Raw genomic sequence first — 10,369 nt, forward strand, 5'->3', positions numbered from 1 at the left:
TGAAAAATATATGCCCATTTTGAATTTTATGTCAGCAACGTGTTTCAGAAAAGTTGGGACAGGGGCAACAAAAGACTGAAAAAGTTGTGTCATCCTAAATAAATAAATAAATAACCTAATTTGGTTTATTGACAACAGGTCAGTAACATGATTGGATATAAAAACAACATCCTTGAGAGGCAGCGTCTCTCAGAAGTAAAAATGGGAAGGGGTTCACTGCTCTGTGAAAGACTGTGGGCAAACAGTGCAACAATTTAAGAATAACGTTCCTCAGTGTAAAATTGCAAAGAATTTAGTGATCACATCATCTGTGGTACATAATATCATTAAAAGATTCAGAGAATCTTTAGAAATCTCTGTTTGCAAGAGACAAGGCTGAAAACTGACATTGGATGCCTGTGATCTTCAGGCCCTCAGGCAACACTGCATTAAAAGCAGACATCTGTCTGTAGTGGAAATCACTGTATGGGCTCAGGAACACTTCAGAAAACCATCGTCTGTGAAAACAGTTCATTACTGCATCCACAAATGCAAGTTAAAACCAGATATAAAGAAGTGTTGCCAGGCAAAACAAACCTCACCTGGCAGCACTTATTTTATACTTATATGTTGATAATAGAAATATTTCTCAATATCCGCTGTCAGGTTAGAGTCCTATGAAAATCCATGAAATGAGTTTGACATTTCAAAGTCATTCAAGGTCAAAGATCATGGTGCCAAATGAAAGCCCATATGGCACTTCCTATAAGTTAATAATGGTAAACATCTGTCTACCATCAACTGTTTTCAAGTGATAGCCCTCTGAAAATCCGTGACCTTGAGTTTGACCTTTCAGGGTTACTCAAGGTCAAAGATCATGGTGCCAAATGAAAGGCCATATGGGAGTTGCTCATAATAGTAAACATTTGTCTATAGGCAACCGTTTTTGAGTTATAATGGAAAATATGTTATTTTGACCAAGAGGTCGATCTTTCCAGTGACCTTGACCTTCACCTTGACCCGATTACCCCCAAAATTTAATCAGGTAACCTACGGACCATTGCCCACTTACCCTGAAAATTTGAAGTCAATAGGTTCAACCATCTAGACACTAGATTGTTAACAGGCAGACAAACAAACAAACAAGGTAAAAGGTCATGGTGCCAAATGAAAGCCCATATATGACTTCCTAAATGTTGATAATTATAAACATCTCTCTATCTCTAACCATTTTCAAGTTATAATGGAAAATATGCAAATTTTAGCTATGACCTTGACCCCCCCGACATTTGACCCCCAACTATGAAGAAAACTATGAGAGATACCCCATCATGTAGCATATCAATGGAAGCAGAATTGAAAGATGAACATTTTGGAATTGGTTTGAAGTAAATATGATGAATATGAAGGAAGATATTGCGGAAAAAAACAATGATTTTGGCCTTTTTGGTGACCTTGACTGTATGACCCTCAAAATGTTGGAGGTTCTATTTGAGACCAATGCCCATCTATCCTGAAAGTTTCATGAAGATTGGTCCAACCGTTTTCCCATAATGTTGCTAACAAAAAAACAAAGAAACAAACAAAGAAACCCCACTGAAAACAATACCTCGCTGTGGACTCCATCCTGGGTGACGTAAAAATATTCAGAAACACCACCACCTTCTCTGGGCCTGAGCTCTTTTAAGATGGACTGAGACAAAGTGGAAAATCATCCTGAGGTCTGACAAATCAAAAGTAGAAATAATTTTTAGAAATCATGGACACCACGTCCTCCAACCTAAAGAGGAGAAGGACCATTTGGCTTATTATCAGTGCACAGTTCAAAAGCCAGCATCTGTGATGGTATGAGGGTACATTAATGCACATGACATGGGTAGCTTGTACATCTGGGAAGGCATCATTAATGTTTAATGATATATACACGTTTCAGAGCAATATGCTGCCATCCAGAAAAATCTTTTTCAGGGAAGGCCTTACTTCTTTAAGCAAGACAATGCCAAACCACTTTCTGCACATATTAAAACTGCATGGCTCCATAGTAAAAGAATCAGGGTGCTAAATTGGCCTGCTTGCAGTCTAGACCTGTCTCCAATTTAAACGATTTGGTGCATTATGAAGTGCAAAATACAACAAATGAGACCCCGAACTGTTGAGCAACTGAAATTGTATATCAGGCAATAATGGGACATTTCTCTTTCAAAACTACAGCAAATGGTCTCCTCAGATCCCAAACATTTAGAGACTGTTGTTAAAAGCAGAAGTGATGCAAGACAGTGGTAAACATGCCCCCATCCCAACTTTTCTGAAATGTGTTGCTGATATCAAATTCACAATGAGCATATATTTTTTCAAAAAACAATAAAATTTCTCAATTTCAGCCTTTGATATCTTGTCTTTGTACTATTTTCAATGAAATATAGGGTTTCCATGATTTGCAAATCTTCACATTGTTTTTATTTACAATTTACACAGCATCCAAATGTTTTTGAAATTGGGGTTGTCATAAATTAGCAGTGAGTTAGCAGTGATGTATTATTGAGTTAGCAGTAAATTAGCTGTGATTTTGGGGCTGTACATATGGAGCCATTACACTTCCAAGCATTTCAGCTCAGATATAAAACAAATTTGAACAACAGACATTTATCTGGGCAAATCTATAAAACCTTGGATCTTCCTTCCCTGTCAAAATCTGATTCATTCCACTCAGGAGGATGCATAACTTTTTTTTTTAATAATATCAGTAGCTAGGGGCGGCACGGTGGTGTAGTGGTTAGTGCTGTCGCCTCACAGCAAGAAGGTCCGGGTTCGAGCCCCGTGGCCGGCGAGGGCCTTTCTGTGCGGAGTTTGCATGTTGTCCGCATGGGTTTCCTCTGGGTGCTCCGGTTTCCCCCATAGTCCAAAGACATGCAGGTTAGGTTAACTGGTGACTCTAAATTGACCGTGAGTGTGAATGGTTGTCTGTGTCTATGTGTCAGCCCTGTGATGACCTGGCGACTTGTCCAGAGTGTACCCTGCCTTTCGCCCGTAGTCAGCTGGGATAGGCTTCAGCTTGCCTGCGACCCTGCAGAACAGGATAAAGCGGCTAGAGATAATGAGATGAGATGCGATCAGTAGCTAGTCTTTCTAAACTGCTCCATCTACTGTCAGGGATAGGAAATGTGTTCCGCACCAAGAATGTAACTATAAACAGATAAGAGGTATGATGGGTCTCATTATATATATATATATATATATATATATATATATATACACAGTCAAGCCAGAAAGTCTGCACACCCCTTTCACCTTCTCCACATTTTATTACATTACAGACTTATTCTACAATATATTGGGTTCATTTTTTTGTCACAAAATTCTACACAAAATAGCCCATAATGACAAAGTGAAAGCAGGTTTTTAGACATGTGCTAATTTATTAAAAATCAAAATGTAAAATATATCGTCGCTGTCAGGTCAAAACCTGCTATGTGACATTTTTCCTTTTTTACAGGAGACGTAAAAAACTGAATAAAACTCTGAAATAACAAGCTGAGAAGCCAGTAAAAGTTTACTTGTTCTATTATTAGCTTGGTGAATGTCCATCAAAACAGCTAATTGCAGCATTATATTAGCGTAAATTGCAAAAAAAAATCATCCTTGAGAATTGACCTAAATTGTCACATAACAGATTTTGAACTGACAGCGACGATATGTACACAAGTGTGCACACCCTTTGATATGACACCCAAAAGTGAGCTGAGGTGCATTTTGTTTCCACTGACACTGCTTGAGATGTTTCTACAACTTAACTGGAGTCCACCTGTGGTAAATTCAATTGATTGGACATGATTGGGGATTGCCAACACCTGCCTATATAAGGTCCCACAGTTGACAGTGCATGTCAGAGCAAACTCCAAGCCATGGAGTCAAAGGAATTATCTGCAGACCTCAGAAACAGGATTATGTTAAGACATAGATCTGGAGAAGGGTACAGAAAAATTGCTGCAGCTTTACAGGTCCCAAAGAGCACAGTGGCCACCATCATTTGTAAATGGAAGAAGTTTGGAACCACCAAGAATCTTCCTAGACCTGGCCGAACTGAGCAATTGGGGAAGACGGGCCTTGGCCAGGGAGGTGAGCAGGAACCTGAGGGTCAATCTGACAGAGTTCCAGCGTATCCTTGTGGAGATGGGAGAACCTTTCAGAAGATCAACCATCCAGGCAGCACTCCACAAATCAGGCCTTTATGGTAGAGTGGCCAGATGGAAGCCACTCCTTAGTAAAAGGCACGACAACCCACTTGGAGTTTGCCAAAAGGCACCTAGAGGACTCTCAAACCATGAGAAATAAGATTCTCTGGTCTGATGAAACCAAAATTGAACTTTTTGGCCTGAATACCAAGCGTCACATCTGGAGGAAACCAGGTACTGCTCATCACCTGGCTAATGCCATCCCTACAGTGAAGCATGGCAGTGGCAGCATGATGATGTGGGGATGTTTTTCAGCAGCAGGAATGGGGCGACTAGTCCTAATAGAGGGAAAGATGAATGCAGCTAAGTACACCAAGATCCTTGAAGAAAACCTGCTCCAGAGCGCTCTGGACCTCAGACTGGGGCAAAGGTTTACCTTCCAACATGACAACAACCCGAAGCACATGGCCAAGAGAACAAAGGAGTGGCTTTAGAGAAAGTCTGTGAATGTCCTTGAGTGGCCCAGCCAGAGCCCAGACCTGAATCCAATTGAACATCTGTGGAAGGAGCTGAAAATGGCTGTGTACCGATGTTCCCCATCCAACCTGACGGAGCTTGCAAGGATATGCCAAGAGGAATGGGCAAAAATGTCCAGAAACAAGTATGTCAAGCTCATAGCTTCTTTCCCAAGATGCCTTGAAGCTGTAATTGCTGCCAAAGGTGCATCAACCAAGTATTAGGCTAAGGGTGTGTACAGATATGTAACCCCTAAATAACCTATTTTTGTCAGTAAAATAAAATTGCATATTTTCTAAAAACCTGTTTTTACTTCATAATTATTGGCGATTGCATGTAGATGGTTGAGGCAAAAAATAAACTCAATCTATTGTAGAATACGTCTGTCATGTAATAAATCGTGGAGAAGGTGAAAGGGGTGTGCAGACTTTCCGGCTTTAATATATTATATATAACATAAAATACATATAATTTAAAATGCTAATTATTGACAAGCTGTGGTGGTAGCATAATACATTAGCACGGAAAACCACAAGTCAGGAAAAACACTATCTGGTTAGCACTTCCGCATACTGTTCTGTCCAATTTAATACAAATCCCTAACCCAACCCACACCACACACAATGACTTGAGAGTGAATACCACCGGTCTCTGCTGATGAACATCTGTTCCTGAATTATAACACACCCTCATGGCTGCATCTCTCTCATTTTCTCTATCTCTATCTCTCTCTCACACATACATGGAATAGTTTGCATTTTGGTTACATCATGAACCATTTAGAATACTGCTTTATCAGTCTCCTACAACCTCAGCACTTTGCTTGCACAGCTGATGAAGGACATTTGCACATGTACACAATCATGCAATCATCCAATCATCCAATCAGCCAATCACATTACAGCATGTAACAGGGAAATAATGTGATCTTGGTGATCTTAGTTCCATGCACTGTGGCATGATTGTTGTCTGGTTTGAGTATTTCAGAAACTGCTGATTTCCTGTGATTTTCAAGCACAACGGTGTTTAGAGTTTGCACAAATTGGTGCAAAAAAACAAAAACCAACCTGCGTTGAGTGGCAGTTCTGCAGGCAAAAATTTTACAAGTTTGCACATCCTAAACCATTTTTCTGACTTTGAATTTACTCACAACCACAAATTCCACTGTCTCAGGTGCTCAGATGTTTTGCTTAACACTCCCTGTGTGTGTGTGTGTGTGTGTGTGTGTGTGTGTGTGTGTGTGTGTGTGTGTGTGTGTGTGTGAGCGCGCAGGTGGGATGTGGCAGGTGGAGGTTAAAATCACACTCGGCTCAAGTGCACACCCTGAGGATCTGTCCAAATCCTCTCTGATCCATGCAGCGCTGGCAGGAAATCCTTTGGCGTTTATTTGGTACGCGACCCGCTTATCGGCTTTAACACTTTAGCACCTAATAAGAGCCGAAGATTTGCCCCTAATTACACACACCTGATTCACCAGCTTGTTAACACGCTGCTCACGTTAGATAGGGCCTGTTATTGTGTTCATGTGTGCTACTGTGAATTAAACAGCGTTAGTGTGTGTCCGAGTAGTGTTTGTTATAGTGTGGTAGAATTTGTTATTATTTGCTAGTGTGTGTTTGAGTGTTTACGCTCGTGTTAACACTGTGTAAAAGTGAATTTTCTACTCTTACAGTTTTGCAGCATTATGGTCTTATGTGATGTTAGGGGGTGGCATAACACACTTGGAGGAACGCACTATCCACCCACTTCTGTATACATGAGGTCACGCTTGTGATTGTATATGGCCATTTAGTTGCATTTTGTGACCATTTTTGGATACTGTGGCGCTAAATTTTATAACTAAGTGCACCAGGGTGACTTGCAAATATGCCACCCCTCTTTTTTTAATCATCATCATCATCATCATCATCATCATCATATATCACGTGAAACACCAGCAGGGAACAAGAATGTGCTCCATCCTGTTGTTAATGAGTGCAAAGCAAAATGCACTGCAGTGGAAACATTCAGGTTGTATGGAGGTAAAATTCATCTCGTTGTGAATAAATGGAAGTGGCATTGCGTGATGGCATTGCTCATTACCACAATAACGCTTGTCATCTAACACTAGTGAGTTACTTTGAAGGTGTTCACCCTCTCCACCTTGGGTGGCTGTCTCATGGCCCCAAATGATGACTGTAGGATCATCTGGGAATTTGATGATGCTGGTGGTGCTTTGGGATTCAACACAGGATGCAAAAAGAGTGTATATCTTAGGACTTAGTACACAGCCCTGGGGGGGACTATGCTTATAGTCCATATGCTGGAGGTGTGGTTGCTAATTCTGACTGATTGAGGTCTGCTGGTTAGAAAGCTTAGGACCCAGTTACAGAGGGTGGGTGTCAGACTGTATTGAATGCTGAGCTGTAATTAGTAAATAGCATTCTCACGTAAATGTGCTTGCTTTCAAAATGTGAGAGAGCTGTGTGGATTGCAGTGTTAATGGCATCTTCTGTGGAGCACTTTGATGATAAGCAAACTAGAGAGAGTCTAAAGTGTCTGGTATGTTCCTGTGAATATGGTTCATGACTAGCATATCAAAATACTTTATTACAATTGGCTGTTAGTCATTAAGGCAGGTCATTATGCTCTTCTTTGGTTGAGGTACAATGGTGGTTTTCTTGAGTCAGGTGGGCACTGAAGCTTGTCCCAGAGACAGGTTGGATATGTCCATAAAGACACCAGCCAGCTCTGATGAGCAGGCTTTTAGCACTCCCCAGGGATGTTGTCTGGGCCAGCCACTTTCTGAAGGTTTATTCTTCTCAGACTCTTGCCCACATCCACTGATTGGTTCATGAATGGAGGGTTCTGTTTGCTCCCAGTTTCCAAAACTCTCTTCTGTAGCTCAGGGTTGGGAGCCTGAAATTGGGCATAGAATTAATTCAACTCATCAGGTAATGTGGCATCATTTTGCATTTCCCCTCTGCCTTTTTTCTGATAAACTGTGTGTGGCAGCGGGGGCGTGGCCTAGCGTCGGTTTGTGAATAGAGGGCGGGGCCGGGGAAGGTGAGTGGCAAAGTCAATGCACCTGTGGTTAATTAATGTTGTGCGTCTGTATTGCAGTGACAGAGGATAGAAAAGGAGGGAGAGAGCAGAAAGGGAGGAGCTCTCCCGACCAGAACACATGTGTGTGTTGCGTGTGTGACTGTGTGAGTGAGTGAGTGAGTGAAGCTGAAAAGCTAAGAATAGGTGAAATAAAGTGTGTGTGTGTGTGTGTGTGTGAACATCAACTCCAACCTGCCGCGCTTCTGTACTCCACCCACATCAGGGACTTGTTACACTGTGATATGTCGTAGGCATTGCCACATGTGCCAGATGTGAGCAGTAGCGCAGTAGCGCAGTAGCTTCAGCCTGTACTGTCATACAGCCTCTTTGGTGGATCTGTGTAGGTCATGTCTGGCCTTTCTGTTGTCATCTGTGTTGTCTGAGTGGAACGGGCATATGCAAGAACCAAATCACCATTTATCCATCGCTTTTTGCTTGGATACATCCTGATACATTTTGAGGACAGTCCATCAGTTGCAGTGATTGAAATCATCATGAACAATGAACTCAGCATCCAGGTGTGCAGTTTCTTGGACGTTTATAGCACCATGAAACTACACACAGTTATATATCCAGTGTTGCACTTTTAGTTTTATCATCTTCTCAGGTGGCATTGTGGAGCTCCTCAGTCTCTCAAGCAGACTTGCTGTTGTGGTTTCTGATACTGTATGACACACTGTTATTTATAAACATGGACAAAAAGACAAAGCCACAGAGATTAAAAAAGAATGAGAGGGAATCACAGCTATGTTTTCAAATATAAAACTTTTACCCTGATGATAAAATCATAAGACGCGCATGCTGGTTCAACCGCAGATGCTAGTTTCTGACTTGCCACCGAACAGATGCTGTGGAATTTCAGATGCAGTTTCCCTCTCCATCACCCATCACATCTGCCCCCTGCCTCCTTCCCCCCACCTCCAATTTTTACCCCAGATGTCCAGGGTACCAGTTTGCCATGTGGCGTCTCATTTCACCCAGCACTGTGATGCCAACCGTGCCAACTGCCTCCTCCTCCTCCAACAGACTGGAAACTATGGAAACGTTGCCAAGCATGCATTGTTATCAATAAATAAATAAATAAATAAATAAATAGAGACACTATAGAAATATAATAAACAAATACCATACATCTGTAATAGGTTATATATTAATAATATATATACAAAAAAAAATTAAAAACACACACAAAAAATACATTTGCAAATTTTGCTGTAAGCAAAGCACAAAAATATGTTTAAAAAATATACACAGAAGTAATTTACGTCATTTTCATCCTCATCAAACCATTCAGTCATCCATGCCCTGTGGATGGGGTGGAGTCATCCTGGAAGAGACCACACCCATAAGGAGAGAAATATTTCATTGCAGGATAAAGGGGCTCATTAAGAAGAACTGCAGGAGTGATAGGCAGTGACTCTTCACTCGAAGAGGATGAGTAGAGACAAACCTTGCCAACAACATAAATAAATTACCTCGACAGCATAACAGAGACATGGGGTTTTCCTGCTATTTGTTACCTCTTTGACTACAGTACATGTACTATATGTACTGTATATTGTGTAGTAGTAATAATAATAATAATAATAATAATGCACATTTCCAAAAGAATCTTTGCTGTGCAAGTTGCATATATATACCTGACATGGCACAGTTGCAGATATAAATCACATTTTAAAGTAAAATCTTTGATTAAATTATTATACAGTCACCAGCCACCTGAACCAGTGCAAAGTCATGCATTTGTCCAATCAGCCAATCAGGTGGCAACAGCAGCATGATCTATAAAATCATGTCGATAAAGGACAAAAGCATTATTTAGATGCATCAAACATTAGAAAGGATGAAAAATCTCAGTGTCTTTGACTATAACATGCTTGTTCATGCCAGGTGGACTGGTTTGAGTATTTCAGAAGCATCTGGGAGATCTCTAGAAACAGAAATGTAACTCAAATAACCACTCTTCACAATCTTGTTGAGCATGTTTTTAGTTCTAATCAATGACTTAAAAGATCTCCATAGCCAGTATTGTCATTTGCAGGAACTGACCTAAAAGTTACAGATTCTTTCAAGTACCTTGGACCTGACCTTTGATCCTACGATGACCTGGCATAATCATATTAATGATCTCTCTGGAAAGGTAGATAAAAGAATCAACCTTCTGAGGAGGATTAGAAAGTATCTTACTGTGGACACGTGCAAACATCTTCATACAGTGGTGCTTGAAAGTTTGTGAACCCTTTAGAATTTTCTATATTTCTGCATAAATATGATCTAAAACATCACCAGATTTTCACACAAGTCCTAAAAGTAGATAAAGAGAACACAGATAAACAACTGAGACAAAAATATTATACATGGTAATTTATTTATTGAGGAAAATTATCCAATATTACATATCTGTGAGTGGCAAAAGTATGTGAACCTTTGCTTTCAGTATCTGGTGTGACCCCCTTGTGCAGCAATAGCTGCAACTAAACATTTCCGGTAACTGTTGATCAGTCATGCACACCAGCTTGAAGGAATTTTAGCCCATTCCTCCATACAGAACAGCTTCAACTCTGGGATGTTGGTGGGTTTCCTCACATGAACTGCTCGCTTCAGGTCCTTCCACAACA

This window comes from Neoarius graeffei, chromosome 14, assembly GCF_027579695.1.
Source record: "Neoarius graeffei isolate fNeoGra1 chromosome 14, fNeoGra1.pri, whole genome shotgun sequence".
Taxonomy (NCBI): domain Eukaryota; kingdom Metazoa; phylum Chordata; class Actinopteri; order Siluriformes; family Ariidae; genus Neoarius; species Neoarius graeffei.